Source organism: Bos taurus, chromosome 24 (assembly GCF_002263795.3).
Source record: "Bos taurus isolate L1 Dominette 01449 registration number 42190680 breed Hereford chromosome 24, ARS-UCD2.0, whole genome shotgun sequence".
Lineage (NCBI taxonomy): Eukaryota > Metazoa > Chordata > Mammalia > Artiodactyla > Bovidae > Bos > Bos taurus.
Genome location: NC_037351.1, coordinates 60,797,948 through 60,815,744, shown reverse-complemented (window position 1 = coordinate 60,815,744; position 17,797 = coordinate 60,797,948). Strand labels below are relative to the sequence as shown.

The following is a 17,797-nucleotide window of genomic DNA, read 5'->3' as shown; positions in this document are numbered from 1 at the left end:
CACACACATACACACACACGTAAGTATACACACACACACACGTAAGTATACACACACACACACGTAAGTATACACACACACATACACCTGTGTACTCAGTCCCTTCAGTTGTGTCCGATTCTTTGCAACCCCATGGACTGAGCCCGCCAGGCTCTTCTGTCCATGGCATTTCCCAGATAAGGATGCTGGAGTGGGGAGTCATTGCTTCCTCCAGGGGATCTTCCCGAGCAGGGATCGAACCTGCGTCTCCTGCACTGCAGGCAGATTCTTTACCACTGAGCCATCAGGGAAGCCCCATACATATACCTATGAACTCCTAAATGCCAACAAACAGAAATCAGAACAAAAGACCTCCGAAGAAATCTTAAAAGTATTTTCAGTAACCATATTGTTGGTAATGATGTGGTATTGTTATTTTGAACCAATATTTTGAACGTTTTCTAGAATAAAACAAGTAAGGAATTATACTAATGTCATTAGGAAGCAAGATTTTCAGTATAAGAGAAAAGAACATGAAAAGTCAAAGAAGCAAAAACTGTATAAGCCCAATTCTGAATTGCAAATATCAGTATGAATTCAGAATGTACAGTATCTTTTAAAAACTTGCTTCCTAGATATTCCATTTAAAAAGTTTAAAAACAGTGATGCTCCTCATGAGGACAGGAGCAGAGGAAGGCAGGCTGTCGGGGAGGGGAAATGCCACTCTCCCACAAGCAGAGAATCAACTGAATAAATAAATAATTGAGCGAATGCAGGAATAAATGATCGATCCAATGTATTTAACCTCCATCTCATGCCTCATAAAAGGCTGGAAACTTGGGCCAGAAGAGTTTGCTTTCACAGCAGAGCTTGACCAGGACCCACACCCGCTTGCTTCTCTCTTGTCTGGAAGGTACCTTCTCAATATACTGAACATACTAAGAGATACGCCTGATGACTAGAGCAATCTGTCTTCCCTTTTGGAAGGCTGGAAAATAGGAAATTCCAAAAATGTCAAGTTGGAAGGTTATTTCATAACTGATGTTTCAGCCATCTCAGCAGATTTCCTCAACTGTGATTGTCAAGGGCTCCACATCGCTTCTGCCAGAACCTTTTCATTATCACACCAGCCATATTTCTGAATTTCAATTTAAATTCCTACAGCATGCAAGCACTTGTCTGCATAAGATGACAGGTGGCAGCTATTAGTTACACGGCCATCACGCGCTGTAATGCCAAAGCCCTGCCAGGAATATGCTCCTGTGGTTTTTCAGGGAAATTCTAGGAGTCTGAGCATAACTTTTAAAGAGCTACCTCTTCAAGGAACTGACTCCCAGAAATATCCTTAAAGGGGATCCTTGGGGAACTGCCTGCACAATAACGATGTTGCTACTTGACTAACAAGAATACATTTCAAGGAGGATTTAATTGAATAGCTGAAAGGAGTCTTTTAGAACAGGGTCTGCCTCCCTGAAAATCACCTGGAGAAGGCAACTTCTATAATCTGAGATGCTTTGATGAGTCCTCCAGCACAGGCAGGAAAAAGGAAAAAATACCCAGTGTGATGACCTTCTACCAGGACTATAGATTTTTCACTCTAGATTGAAATCTTCAAAGCCTATGGCTTCATCAACTACCAATTTATTTGAGTATCAAGCTGTGAAGACATCGAAATCAATTATGTTGGCTGCAGCGATTAACGTGTGTCTAGCCAACGCTGGCATATAATGACTGCTTGTAACGCTTGCTGTCACAACCTTTTTATCATAAACGATATCCTCATTAATAACCAAACTCATCCCCATGGCTGTCTAACGGCCAGGAGGTCGCCCAGTCAGCACCCACACCTCGAGCTAATGCATCTCTCCAACAGCTCTCTTTTAGTTTTTGTACATTTTTCTTCCAATTTTGACAATTTTTCATTTGTCACTGTGACTGAGAAAGGAAATACAATGCATAAAATATAAACTTGGCAAAAATGTCAGAAGAGCCAGTGCTCAAAAAATGAAGCATGATGTTTTGGTGGCAAATGTTAACACAGGCTCACAGACTTCAGACCAGAAGAGATACAGAGATGGTTGTATGATTGCAACAGGATTTCATCTCTAGAGGATCAAGGAGGTCAACCTAGCTAGGAGACCTGTGGGAAATCAGATATGCTATCAAAGACACGAAATTAAAAGACATATGTTCCTTGGCAGAAAAGCTATGACAAACCCAGCCAGCATATTAAAAGGCAGAGACATTACTTTGCCGACAAAGGTCCATCTAGTTAAAGCTATGGTCTTTCCAGCAGTCATGTACGGATGTGAGAGTTGAACCACAAAGAAGGCTAAATGCCAAAGAAGTGATGTTTTTGAGTTGTGGTGCTGGAGAAGACTCTTGAGAGTCCCTTGGACAGCAAGGAGATTCAACCAGTCCATCCTAAAGGAGATCAGCCCTGAATATTCATTGAAAAGACTGATGCTGAAGTTGAAGCTCCAATATTTTGACCACCTGATGCGAAAAGCCCACTCATTGGAAAAGACCCTAATGCTGGGAAAGACTGAGAACAGGAAGAGAAGAGGGTGACAGAGGATAAGATAGGCAGCATCACAAACTCAACGGACACGAATCTGAGCAAGCTCCAGGAGACAGCAGAGAACCGGGAGCCTGGCATGCTGCAGTCCACGCGGTCACAGAGTCAGACACAACATTGCAACTGAATAACATCAATGACACAGGCACAACCTTCAAGATCAACGCTGTGCCGCAGAAGGTGGAGATGATGGCTGGTGCCGGCGAGCATACGGCACCACTACCCACACACGACTTCTGAGCACTTGAAATGCAGCTAGTGCCGCGCAGCAGATGAATCCTCAACGTGATTTTACATCAGTTAGATTTAAATGGCCAGACCAGCTCTAGATCATTAGGTCCTCATGGGGGAAAGGTGTGCACCTTTGGTCTGAGAGAATGAGGGTCACGTGAGACCTTTTGGAAACCTAACCATTTACATATGGCTATGGCAGGGCGCAGGTAGCCTAACCTGGGTATGTCTGGAGACTGGCTTCCCTGTGCCGGGGGCCCCGACCCACCTCAGAGTTACACAGGGTGCTGTATGGCATCCTCAGATCCAGGTTAGCACAGCCTGGTCCAGGGATGTTTCTGAACTTGGTGCTGAGGAATGGAACAGGGTCAGGCCCAGATATCTCGAGGAGTCACCCTGGAGAGCAAGAGAGACTGTCCTCCACCCAGGTATGGGAGTCAGAATTAGACGCACATGGAGGACTTCCAGGTCGAAAGTAGAATGAGGGCATCTCGTGTGCATGCTAAGTCACTTTAGTCGTGTCCGCCGCTTTATGCCCCACGGACTGTGGCCCGCCAGGCCCCTCTGTCCATGGGATCCTCCAGGCAAGAATGCTGGAGTGGGTTGCCCTGCTCTCCTCAGGAATCGAACCCGAGTCTCAGTCAACCTGCACTGGCAGGCGGGTTCTTTACCACGAGCGCACGTGGGAAGGCCCGGGGACCATTACTCCTCCGCCCAGAGACTGAGGGCGCTGAGGAAAGGAGGAGTGGCCGTGACCCCCGAGTTAGATTTCCGGAGCCCAGCGGGGTGCATTCCTCTCCCAGCCCCTCCCCACGCGGCACCCAGGCGGATGTTCCGATAGGACAGAAGGCGCTGGCCGTCAGGCGGAAGACCTCTGCGCGCAGCTCTGGTCAGGAAGGACGCGGCGGCCCCGCTGAGGACCCCGCGGCTGCGACAGCAGGCAGGGAGCGGCCAGGGCACCGTCACTGGCGGACGGAAAAGCTGAGGCCTCTCCCCACGTTTTCCGGACAGACTCTCATCCCCTCGGGGAGGCAGAGGGGCGGCCCACACCCGGGCTAGTAGTGAACTTCTCACCGCCCTTGTCAAGCGGAGGCTCAAGGTCACGTTTAATTTGATTTAGAAGAAGCGATGCAGTAACGGGGCACGTTTGGCTCCTGAACGTGAGCAAACCCACACCTGCTCGGAGACACGGCCTGGTTGGCTTCTCAAGCAAGTGTTCTGACCTGTCGATTCTCCCATCACGCCGTCACATCTGCTCCCAGAGGCCTGCTGCTTACAAAATGAATTCTCTTATCTCCCAGGCTCGAGGTCCTTTTCTAGTTTACAGCAGGAAAAAAACGTCCAAAAAAACAACATGCGGAGACATGCCTGTGGTTTGGGCCGTTAATCACAGGACCCAGCGGGCCGGGTGGGAGCGCCCAGGCTCCTGGGTGAGGAGCCCCCTCTCCTGAGAGAGAGGGACGTTGTGCCTTCAGGTCAGGTGTGAGCCCCACCCGGAGCCCGTCCTCAGGCCTGGGCAGCCTGGGGCTCCACAGAGTGCCTCCTCCTCCCAAGGACCGGAGGGGTGGGAGCTGGAAATGCAGAAGCAGGACGAGGGAAGCGTCACCGCCCCCGGGGGGCTGGGTAGCTGGAAACAGTGGGTCCCGTCAAGCAGGACCTGGACGGGCTCGTTTATAAGCAAGAGCGCACTTTATTTAGAGCCCCGGGGGACGGTGGCCCCTCTCCGAAGGCAGTGCCATCACTCATTTCCACCGGAAAATAAACCCTCCCCCGCTCGGTCCACGCAGAGGGCCGGGAGGTGCGGGCGGGGCCGGAGCGGCTGGCCGCCTGTGCCCACCCCGGGCGGCCTTGTGCGCGAGGCGGCTCGGCCCTGCTGCGCGGCCCGGGGCTGGGAGCTGCACCGCGCCCAGCGGGACCCAGTCGGCGGTAGAGGCAAAGCAAGTCCAGAGACGGAGAGGCACGGCCTGGAGAGACGATTGGCCAGGGCAGGGGAGGCCATGGAGTGAGCGGAAGGACAAGAGAGGCTGCGGGGAGCCCGCCCGCCCGCGGAAAGCCCGCTCTGGAGGCCCGGGTTCTGTTCACTTAGGTATCTGTACTCTGCAGGTGCTAAGAATACTGTTTATTAGGTGTTTGGGCTTCCCACACGGCGCTGTTGGTAAAGAACCCAGCTGCCAACGCAGGAGACCTAAGAGATGGAGCTCTGTCCTTAGGTGGGAAGATCCCCCGAAGGAGGGCATGGCAACCAGCTCCGGTGCTCTTGCCTGGAGAATCCCATGAAGAGAGGAGCCTGGCGGGCTACGGTCCATGGGGTCACAGAGTGGGAGCCGACTGAAGGGACAACAGGCACATTAGGGTTACAGGCTGTGCCTGGCACCCCGGGTGGTTTACATCACTTCTCAGACAGCCGGTATGTTCTGTTCCTATGCTTGTTTGGGGGCTGACAATTCAAGTGCAAAAGGGAAAGATCACAAGGGCTTTAGGTGACAGCACCATGACCCCAAGTCTGAACCAGGGGTCTGCCTACCCTCCCGCCCACCCAACCGCATGGCAGCAGGCCGGCTGTGCTTGTGCCTGGACACACACAGACACACAGGCGTGCAGCCTCGGAGAGGTCTCTTTTGGGAGGGACTGGACAGTGGAAGCCCACTGGGCCCCTGCCCTGGGGCTGTGCAGTGGAGAGATGAGAAGAGCTCTGGGAAGCAGCCAAATCAGCAGGACCAGCCTGGGGGCAGGGGGCGGGAGACCTCCTGAGCTCGGGGATTCCCAGAGATGCTGGGAAGGGCCCATGGAACCTAAGGTGCAGCTTGGGCTCCATGTTTTGCAGTATTTCTTTGATGGATTCTGGATTTTGTGTTGTGCTCAACTTGTTGTTTAGTTGCTAGGTCGTGTCTGACTCTGCGGCCCCAGGGACCGTGGGACTCCAGGCTCCCCTGCCCTTCAGTTAGTGCAAACTCACGTCTAGGAGTTTGCTCAACCAGATAAAAACAAAAGTTACCAGAATATTTCTCAGCTCTTATCAGCTGTTTTAAAAGAATCTGTGTGGTACCATATTGCATTTCTGTGTCTTGTTTCTTGTGTTCAACCCTTTTCTGCGATTCACCCATATTATTGTGTGAAGTGTATATTCAGTCTCACCGTCACAGTGTCCCACGGAAGGACTCTGCCAGTCCTTTATTGTTAACGGACATTTGGGTTGTTTGCACTTTGGGACTGTTTTGAGGAATGGTGTTTGGAGCCTCTTTGCCTGTGTGTCCTGGTGCTGGTCTGCAAAGGTGTCTCTAGGTGGACAGCTGATGCTGAACTCTGGGTCCCGGGGAATCATCTCTTCAGCTTTGTCCTGACACCAAACTGCTCTCCTCGGTGGGGGTCCCTGACTCCCATCCCCAGCACAACGTAAAAAGTACCCGCCCCTCTGTGTCGTCGACAACTGAGACTGTTAGAACTGTTCAAACTCTGCCCATCTGTCGGGTATGTAACGATCTCCCACTTTAGTTTTGTGTTTTCTTGATGAAAAGTGACATTGGGTCACTTTTGACATATTGATCAACTCTTTGGATTTTCTCCTTTTAAAGTAATGTTTTGTTTACTAGATTTTTTTCTTATTGCCAGAAATCCTTCATATATTTTGAATACTAGTTTTTCATTAGCTACATGTATTTCAAATTTTTTCCCGTCTGGTTTTCATTTGAACTCTCTTTATGATGTCTTTTGATGAAGAGACATTCTTTCAGTGTAGTTGAATTTGCCTTTTTTTTTTTTAATGATCAATGCCTTTTATATCTTCCTTATGGAATCCTTCCCTACAGTCATGACAGTGACTCAGAATCCTTGGGCGGATCAGTTCCAGGACCTCTGAGAGAACCAAAATCCTTCGATTTTGTAGTGCCTGAGCTTTTCTGGGATTCCAAAACACCAACAGACCTGCCTCTTGGTTCCCCCACTACCAACAAAGGTCTCAACTTTTTCTGATCTGCTACCAGTCACCCACCATCTGCAGCCAGTCATATGCTTTTCAGCTTCTGAATGTTGGTGCTTTCATCTGCTTTGCCTGTTATCTTTGTGTGTGTGTGTGTGTGTGTGTGTGTGTGTGTGTGTAAGCACACGAGCACACATACTTTTATTGTCACCATGGTGGGTTTCAGGGGGAGAGGCAATAAAAACAAGTTCAAATCTCTGTGTTTAAATAGAAGTCACAGCAACATGGCTTATGACAGCAAGATAAATTGGAAACCTAAACATCCACCCACAGAAATAAAACAATTAGGTCCACGCAGTGGATACCACACAGCTACACAGCACTGCGTTGCATAGAGGCAGGCGAGTGTGGTGGCGAAGAACACAGAGTCTGACACTCGGCTGCTGTGTAACTCCAGGAGCGTTACTTTACCTCCCCCTCCAGCTTCCCCATCTGTAAAATGGGATTACATTTTAATCTATGTAGAACCATTGGCAGGATTAAAAATGTTAATATTTGTAAAGAAAGATGAGGAATTGCACATAAGAGTGACTACTCTTATTAATAAAACAATGAAGTGTGTTTATAGATGAAGACAGGGCTCTCCAAGGTGTATTACCAGCTTTAAAGGTGAAAAACAGTATGATCGCACTTTCAAAAGGACAAATGTACATAATAGGTACGCAGAACATTTCTGAAAGGATACTCAAGAAATTGTGAGAGTGGTTATCTTGGGGTAAAAGGTAGAAGGGATTTTGAATTTAATGTCTTTTGGTATTCTCTGATTTTTTATGTGTGCTTAATACTGTTATAATTAAAAATAAGCAAATTAAAATGTGGATAATTGTTGAAACTAGGAGTTTGTTATATTAGCTCTATATTTGGGTACCTTAAAAAAAACTTTTTAAATAAATTAAAGCAGGTAAACCATCTTTGTTAGATACTCTCCAAAATTCAGAGTTGAATAACCGGAGGCACGTGTGCTGTGCTCAGTCGTTAAGTCGTGTCCGACTCTTGGTGACCCCCTGGACTGCAGCCCACCAGGCTCCTCTGTCCGTGGGATTTTCCAGGCGAGAATACTGCAGTGGGGTGCCACTTTCTTCTCCAGGGGATCCTCCCGACCCGGGGATCAAGCCTGAGTCCCCCACTTTGGCAGCAGGTTCTTTACCACAAAGACACCTGGAAGACCCAGTTGCTTCACTTGCCCAACTGCCTCTGCTTTTTTCAAATGTTGCTGTAAGAAACGGTCACACGCAATTTACTTCTGCGGTTGCCATAAAAAATTCTCCACTGCACCATTCATGTAAAGCCATCTGAAAAGTTTGTTTTCACTTATAAATGCACGTAAATTAAGCATTTCCCTCAATTTCTCAAGCTATTAGGAAGCTCAGACGTGGATCCATAACCCAGACATGGTGACTCGGTTCACCAGCATAGCTGGCCTGCTTGCTTTCTCTTTATTCCTTAATCTTTATTTCCTATTTCATTACATTTCGTGTACATCTATTATTGTCTCTTTGAATCCTTTTTTTTTTTTTTTTTACTTAGTTGATTCTCTTAAAAGTTTAATAGATTATACCTGCAGAGGCACCTACTTCTTGGGGTGACTGAAGTCAGGATATCTTTCTTCTGCAGGATCACCAAGAACGGTTTCATGAAGACGTGGCATTTGAACGGAGCCTTTGGGGACAGATTGGGTTTGACAAACATGGGGAAGAATGTTACTGGCAGAAGGAGGTATAAATAAAAGAGCTATGGAAAGAGTGCACAGGCCATTTTGGGAGGATAATAGGATTTCACTGGGCCAAGCCATGGGTGTAAGGAGATGAAGGGTGGCCATGCTGGAGACATGGGTACGCTCAGGTCAGAAGGAATCCACACACCAGGCTGACGAATTCGGTGCTATGGTGTAAGAGAAGAATTTTTTTCCCAGAATAGGGAAAACCATTGCATATTTTTAGGCAGAGGACAGAAACTATCAAGACAGAGTTTAAAGACAAAGCTCAAATAGTACAACTGCTCTAGCAAGGCCCAAGGTGATGTAGCAGGAAATGAGGATCAAAGCGTTAACCTCGGAACTTAGCATCACCGACTGAAAGGACAGGAGTTTGAGCAAGCTCTGGGAGTGGGTGATGGACAGGGAAGCCTGGCGTGCTGCAGTCCCTGGTCGCAAAGAGTCGGACACGACTGAGCAACTGAAGGAACCTCAGAAAGACCATGGTAGAAGAGCCACAGATAGTCTCAGAGACCAGGTTCTCCCCACGCTCTGCCGTTCTGGGTGCTTAAATCAAGCTTTTCTTTAGGGGAACCTTGGTAAACATTAAACAAGCAATACCACACATTTCTGGAGCAGGAAATGGCAACCCACTCCAACATGGTTGCCTGGAAAATCCCATGGACAAAGAAGCCTGGTGGACTACAGTCCATGGGGTTGTAAAGACTTGGACGCGACTGAACATCACACATGTAACCACAGCACTAAAATGGATTCCTGCCCAAGAGGTGATGAGGGGCAATTTTGGTTTTGGTTTTCACAAAAGACTTCCAGCCAGCATCTTTAGAGGGAACATGTATGTGTGCTCAATCGCTCAGTCGTGTCTGACTCTTTGCAACCCCATGGATTGTAGCTCACCAGGCTCCTCTGTCCATGGGATTATCCAGGCAAGCATACTGGAGTGGGTTGCCATTCCCTTTTCCAGGGGATCTTCCCGACCCAGGGATCAAACCTGTGTCTCTTGTATTGCAGGGGGATTCTTTACTGTCTGAGTCACAGGGATATAACTTAAAAACTCGCCACTTTGAGATAATAGCGACTCACTGGTGGAGGCTGCAACCGTCAGATGAACCTTTGGGGGAAGGAAGAGATGACACTCCTAGGAAAGAACTTCATGAAGATAAAAACTTTCTAAACACAAAGACCCTGATTTGAAAAGGTACATGTGCCGCAACGTCACAGTAGCCTTATTTACAACTGCCAAAATAGGGGAGCAATTTAAGTGTCGGTTAACAGATGAATGGGTAAAGAAGATGAGATATATATATGTAAAATAGGATACTACTTAGCCATAAAAAAGAATGGAATCTTGCCATTAGCAACAACATGGATGAAAATAAACTAAGTCAGAAAAATGCAGATACTGTTAATATCACTAAGCAGCCTCACAGTTACAGAGATCAAAGTGGATAGAGGACGGAGGGAGGGGCAATACAGGCGGGAGGGGAGTAAGAGCTACAGACTGGTAGGGATAAAATAAGCCACAAGAGTACAGTGTACAACATGGGGGACACAGCCAATATTTTACAAAAACTATAACTGGAGTATCATCTCTAAAAATTATGAGTCACTATACTGTATACCTATAACATACGATATCGGAGAAGGCAATGGCACCCCACTCCAGAACTCTTGCCTGGAGAATCCCATGGACGGAGGAGCCTGTTGGGCTGCCGTCTATGGGGTCCCACAGAGTCGGACACGACTGGCGAGACTTAGCAGCAGCAGCAGCAGCAGCAGCATACAATATTGTTCTTCAATAAAAACGTAGTAAAAAGATCACAGAGTACTTAAGAGTTGCGAAAAGTAAAATGCAGATTACTTTTTCTTCGAGGCATTTACCTCCTATGGAATATTTATTGCTGACTAGAATGAAAAGATAATAAAACATTCCCATAAAACAAAAATAAAAATAGAACTTTCTAATGGAGTGATCATTAGACCAGTTGAATCCACTGCTCGGTCTAGGACGCAGGCATTGGAAAACGTGAGACAGTCCGATAAACGGGCCTCGTGACACGATGAAACAAGTAGGGCGTGACGCCCAGGAAGCTTTCTGCCTAAAATAATTACACCTCAATCCAACTGTGCGTCTTGATATAAACATTATTTTACAGAAGAAACAGTAGGAAGAACTAGTTAAATGACAGCCTGTGGAAGGAATCAGATAAAACCAGCGTGTGCAACATTCTACAGGATAAGTGACCCATTTTCAAACAAATCAATGGCATTATTTTTTTTAAGTCTATAATAGAATAAAAAGGACTAGAGACATAATACTAAAATTGAAACAGTGACAGAATTTATTTCCTTGGGTTCCAAAATCACTGGGGACAGAGACTACAGCAGTGAAATTAAAAGACGACTGATCCTTGGAAGAAAAGCTATGACAAACCTAGACGGCATATTAAAAAGCAGAGACATCACTCTGTTGACAAAGGTCTGGATAGTAAAAGCCATGGTTCTTCTGGTAGTCATGTGTGGATGTGAGAGTCGAACCATAAAGAAGGCTCAGCACCAAAGAATTGATGCTTTTGAACTGTGGTGTTAAAGAAGACTCTTAAGAGTCCCTTGGACTGCAAGGAGATCCAACCAGTCCATCCTAAAGGAAATCAGTCCTGAATGTTCACTGCAAGGACTGATACTGACGCGGAAGCTCCAATACTTTGGCCACCTGATGCCATGAACTGACTCATCAGAAAAGACCCTCATGCTGGGAAAGATTGAAGGCAGGAGGAGAAGGGGATGACAGAGGATGAGATGGTTGGATGACATCACCGACTCAATGGACATGAGTCTGAGCAAATTCTGGGAGATGGTGAAGGACAGGAAAGCCTGGTGTGCTGCAGTCCATGGGGTCACAAAGAATCCAGTCCATTCTGAAGGAGATCAGCCCTGGGATTTCTTTGGAAGGAATGATGCTAAAGCTGAAACTCCAGTACTTTGGCCATCTCATGAGAAAAGTTGACTCATTGGAAAAGACTCTGATGCTGAGAGGGATTGGGGGCAGGAGGAGAAGGGGACAACAGAGGATGAGATGGCTGGATGGCATCACTGACTCGATGGACATGAGTCTGAGTGAACTCTGGGAGTTGGTGATGGACAGGGAGGCCTGGCGTGCTGCGATTCATGGGGTCACAAAGAGTCGGACACGACTGAGCGACTGAACTGAACTGAGCGATTGAAAAACAACAACAACTCAAATGCAGTAAATCAAAGAGCTGAGAGCTTCTGGACAACGACCTCCCCTGAGCTGAGGCCGGCGCAGGATCTGGGGGCTGCGGCCCAGCCGTCTAGCTGGGCACAGGGACCTCTGTGTGATGGGTAGGAAGCTATACCGAGGGGGTGGCCTGGGAGCTGGGACCAGGGGCATCTCAGTCACGCCCCCAGGTCCTGAGTTCATCGACGAGGGTGCCGGCTGCTCCCCACCTCACACACCCCATGTCTGGCGCCGGGTGCACCCCGAATTCTCAGCACTCAGCACTGAATCCTCAGTACTCAGTACTCAGGGCCTCTCTCTGTTCTTTATTTTTAGCCACCTGCATGGCTTGTGGGACCTTACTTCTCTGACCTACGGGAATCCAGAATCTAAGGACATCTCAGAGTCTTAACCACTGGGCCGCCAGGGCATTCTCTCTCTCCACTCGTTTGAAACCACAGATTACATTGTGCTCTGAATAATAAGTAAAATTAGTTTGCAGTAACTATAGCACTTTCCTTCTCATCTTTAACATGATATAAAAATTTATGCAAATTATCTTTAATAATCAAATATTTATATAACACCTGCTGAGACAACAACCAACAAATAGAATTAAGACTTTCTGAGGTGAACTATTTGAAATCCTGAGGGGTGCAGAACTCTGAGGCTGCATTTGGCGAGTGATTTATTTGGGAGGCACTGGCGGGGCTGGAGGGTGATGAGGGCTGTTCGTGGCTGATGACAAGTCTATGGAGTGGAGGTGAGTTCACATGCATGCGTTACACACCAAGGATATGTAAAGATGGACTTTCCTGGTGGCACGGTGGATAAGAATCCACCTGCTGATGCAGGAGACCCGGGTTCGATCCCTGGTCTAGGAAGATTCCACGTGCAGTGAAGCAACTCAACCCGTGTGCCCTAACTGCTGAGCCCGTGTTCCAGAGCCCGTGCTCCCAACAAGAAAAGCCACTGCAGTGAGAGAGAGACCCACGCACAGCAACCCAGCATAGCGCCCGCTCGCTGCAACCAGAGAAAGTCTCTGTGTGGCAACACAGCCTCGGTGTAGCTAAAAAATACATAAATCAATAGTTTTTAAAAAAGAAGTCTTTAAAAAGGAGGTGGGGATAAGGTAAGACCAGGACAGAACTGGTTGATTATGCAGAGGGATCTGTGTAGTCCTGTGCGGGCTTCTAAATTCTCGGGAGCAATGCCGTCCCCGGCAGTTAAGGCAGGAGGCAGGAACCTCCCACTCCTCAAATAAGATCACATTTACAGGTTTCAGGGGTTAGAACTTCAATATTTTTTTTGGGGGGGAGACAACACCCCAATGACCCACCTATATGGGAAACATCTTTCTTCCAGAGTGATCCCTGAGTCAAAGACTCAGGTCTCCATCTAAAATGGGTTCTCTTGTCCCTGATATACTAGGGGGAAAGTGACCCCCAAACTCCAAAGCTTCAGTGGTTGTCCACTGTGCTGACTTCCAGCTGGGGGCCAGAAGTCATCTTTGGGGGCAGATGATTCTTTTGCTTTAGGAAAAATACAGCGATTGCCCGTTTGTGCAAAGTAAAACAAACATCCCTACTAAGAAAGGGTGCATGCGTGCTAAGTCACTTCAGTCGTGTCCGACTCTACGACCCTATGCCCGCCAGGCGCTTCTGTCCATGGGACTCTCCAGACAAGAATACTGGAGTGGGTTGCCACTTCCTTCTCCAGGGGATCTTCCTGACCCAGGGATCGAATCCACGTCTCTTGTCTCCTGCACTGGCAGGCGGCTTCTTTACCACGAGTACCACCTGGGAAGCCCCCTGAAAAGAGTGGCTCAAGATAAAAGGACTTCTATGGTAGTGTAAAAATCTGTCTTCGCCAACCTGCAGATTGTTTCTGGGGGAAGTGGAGGAGCCTAGATTCTAGGTAGAGTAAAGATGGTTCCAAGTGCCTTCCTTTGCTTGGGGTGGGGGTGGGAGAAGTGGATGTGAGGGTGTGGGTGGGAGTTACAGGCCGTGCAGCATGGAGCCAGGCTGAGGGCGAAGGGAGAAGTCACCCTGAGGGTACAGGGTGCCTGAGCTGGCAGTGTGGACTTACAGTAGACGATGGCAAACTGGTCGTGCAGAATTCTGGAAGCAGATAATCCATATGCATCCTATGGAGACCTAACTTTAAAAATCAACCATTTCCTACAAGAGCACTGACAGCAGCCCAAGGTTACCATTGTTCCAATTTTGGTTTTGGTTTTCCCCAGAGCATAGGAATCTTCACATTCTTTTCAAGACAACATTAAGGAAGCTGAAAGTTTCCTTTTAATGAAAATATAACCTCATTTGAATGTTTAAAAATATCCCTTGAGCACAGGATCAATTGCTAGCCTACTTACTGCTTCAGTATTGAAGATGTTAGCGGTAAAGTTTTAATTACATAATAAGAGGGGAAAAGCCATAATTTAAGAGTGCAATTACCCAGAAGAATTTATCTCATTATCAACTTCTTTGAATAGATCTAAAGCCCACAGAAGCCTTGCTTTTAGGAAACAAAACAAACTCTGCTTATCATCAGCAACTATTTTAAACTGCGTTTGGAGTCAGCTTGTGGACAACATCAAGTGCTGGTGGGAGGACGGGGGCAACTGGCTCGAGTACTTTGCTGTGTTGCGAACACACACTCGGCAGACAGTCCAGCAACACCGCCCCCTAGGCATTTACCAAGAGAAGTGAGAACTGTGTCCCCACAAAAACCTGTATGTAAAGATTTACGGCAGCTTTATTCATAATTACCCCAAACTAGAGAAGACTCTACACATGGACATCACCAGATGGTCAACACCGAAATCAGATTGATTATATTCCTTGCAGCCAAAGATAGAGAAGCTCTATTCAGTCAGCAAAAACAAGACCAGGCGCTGACTGTGGCTCAGACCATGAACTCCTTATTGCCAAATTCAGACTTAAATTGAAGAAAGTAGGGAAAACCACTAGACCATTCAGGTATGACCTAAATCAAATCCCTTGTGATTATACAGTGGAAGTGAGAAATAGATTTAAGGGCCTAGATCTGATAGATAGAGTGCCTGATGAACTATGGAATGAGGTTTGTGACATTGTACAGGAGACAGGGATCAAGACCATCCCCATGGAAAAGAAATGCAAAAAAGCAAAATGGCTGTCTGGGGAGGCCTTACAAATAGCTGTGAAAAGAAGAGACGCGAAAAGCAAAGGAGAAAAGGAAAGATATAAACATCTGAATGCAGAGTTCCAAAGAATAGCAAGGAGAGATAAGAAAGCCTTCTTCAGTGATCAATGCAAAGAAATAGAGGAAAGCAACAGAATGGGAAAGACTAGGGATCTCTTCAAGAAAATCAGAGATACCAAAGGAACATTTCATGCAAAGATGGGCTCGATAAAGGACAGAAATGGTATGGACCTAACAGAAGCAGAAGATATTAAGAAGAGATGGCAAGAATACACAGAAGAACTGTACAAAAAAGATCTTCAGGACCCAGATAATCACGATGGTGTGATCACTGACCTAGAGCCAGACATCCTGGAATGTGAAGTCAAGTGGGCCTTAGAAAGCATGACTACGAACAAAGCTAGTTGAGGTGATGGAATTCCAGTTGAGCTATTCCAAATCCTGAAAGATGATGCTGTGAAAGTGCTGCACTCAATATGCCAGCAAATTTGGAAAACTCAGCAGTGACCACAGGACTGGAAAAGGTCAATTTTCATTCCAATCCCAAAGAAAGGCAATGCCAAAGAATGCTCAAACTACCACACAATTGCACTCGTCTCACACACTAGTAAAGTAATGCCCAAAATTCTCCAAGCCAGGCTTCAGCAATACGTGAACCATGAACTTCCAGATGTTCAAGCTGGTTTTAGGAAAGGCCGAGGAACCAGAGATCAAATTGCCAACATCCGCTGGATCATCGAAAAAGCAAGAGAGTTCCAGAAAAACATCTATTTCTGCTTTATTGACTATGCCAAAGCCTTTGACTGTGGATCACAATAAACTGTGGAAAATTCTGAAAGAGATGGGAATACCAGATCACCTGATCTGCCTCTTGAGAAATCTGTATGCAGGTCAGGAAGCAACAGTTAGAACTGGACATGGAACAATAGATTGGTTCCAAATAGGAAAAGGAGTACGTCAAGGCTATATATTGTCACCCTGTTTATTTAACTTATATGCATAGTACATCATGAGAAATGCTGGACTGGAAGAAACACAAGCTGGAATCAAGATTGCCGGGAGAAATATCAATCACCTCAGATATGCAGATGACACCACCCTTATGGCAGAAAGTGAAGAGGAACTCAAAAGCCTCTTCATGACAGTGAAAGAGGAGAGTGAAAAAGTTGGCTTAAAGCTCAACATTCAGAAAACGAAGATCATGGCATCCGGTCCCATCACTTCATGGGAAATAGATAGGGAAACAGTGGAAACAGTGTCAGACTTTATTTTGGGGGGCTCCAAAATCACTGTAGACGGTGACAGCAGCCATGAAATTAAAAGACGCTTACTCCTTGGAAGGAAAGTTATGACCAACCTAGAGAGCATATTCAAAAGCAGAGACATTACTTTGCCAACAAAGGTCCATCTAATCAAGGCTATGGTTTTCCCAGTGGTCATGTATAGATGTGAGAGCTGGACTGTGAAGAGGGCTGAGCGCCTAAGAATTGATGCTTTTGAACTGTGGTGTTGGAGAAGTGTCTTGAGAGTCCCTTGGACTGCAAGGAGATCCAACCAGTCCATTCTGAAGGAGATCAGCCCTGGGATTTCTTTGGAAGGAATGATGCTAAAGCTGAAACTCCAGTACTTTGGCCACCTCATGTGAAGAGTTGACTCATTGGAAAAGACTCTGATGCTGGGAGGGATTGGGGGCAGGAGGAGAAGGGGACGACAGAGGATGAGATGGCTGGATGGCATCACGGATTCAATGGACGTGAGCCTCAGTGAACTCTGGGAGTTGGTGATGGACAGGGAGGCCTGGCGTGCTGCGATTCATGGGGTCACGAAGAGTCTGACACGACTGAGCGACTGATCTGATCTGATCTCATCTGGAGACACCCCAAATGTCACTCAACTAGTAAATGGATGAACACACTGTATTCAGGCAAAAGAACATTACTCAGCAATAAAAAGGAACAAACCATTGATACAAGCAGAAAGGAGCACCTTGCTAAGTGAAGGAGGCCAGACTCCAGTAGCTGCACACCGCATGCTTCCATTCACTGTGGGAAAGGCAAAGCTTGACAGGGGACCCAGCACAGATCTTGGGTGCCAGGGCCTGTTGAAAGGGGGTGGTGTGATTCACTATGAAGGAGCAAGAGGGAATTCTGCAAAGATGGAAACGCCCAGTCTTCTTTATGGTGGTAGCTACACAACTACATGTGTTGCATGCTAAATCGCTTCAGTCATGTCTGACCCTTTGCAACCCCGTGGACCATAGCCTGCCAGGGTCCTCTGTCCATGGGATTTCCCAGGTAATCCCTGGAGTGGGTTGCCACGGCCTCTTCCAGGGGATCTTCCCCACCAATGGGATCGAACACACATCTCAACGTGTGGGCAGGCAGGTTCTTTAGAGCCTTACTAGTGCCACCTGGGAGGAGGCGATGGCGACCCACTCAGTGTTCTCGCCCGGAGAACCGCAGGGACGGGGTGCCTGGTGGGCTGCCGTCCATGGGGTCGCTAGGAGTCGGACACGACTGAGCGACTTCACTTTCACTTTTCACTTTCATGCATTGGAGAAGGAAATGGCAACCCACTCAGTGTTCTTGCCTGGAGAATCCCAGGGATGGGGCGCCTGGCGGGCTGCCGTCCATGGGGTCGCACAGAGTCGGACATGACTGAGCGACAGCAGCAGCAGCAGCAGCAGCGCCAGCTGGGAAGCCATAACTGTATGCACTCGTTGGAGTGCACTGAACTGCAGTCTTAGCAAAGGTGAGTTTTATGGCTTGTACTAAATTATCCTGACTCAATAAAACTGACTTAAAAATCAATCATTTTGTGATTTCCTAAGTATAATGCTGATGTTGAACAAGCTTTCATTAACACTTGATGCAAACCAGGGTGGGGAAGGTG

General features: G+C 47.2%; 1 non-coding gene across 1 annotated transcript; it reads right to left on the bottom strand.

Moving 5' to 3' along the window:
• Positions 1-219: 219 nt before the first annotated feature.
• TRNAC-GCA (transfer RNA cysteine (anticodon GCA)) lies at positions 220-290 on the bottom strand. Its single transcript has one exon. It is a non-coding gene; the product is annotated as a tRNA-Cys (tRNA).
• Between the last annotated feature and the right edge of the window lie 17,507 nt (positions 291-17,797).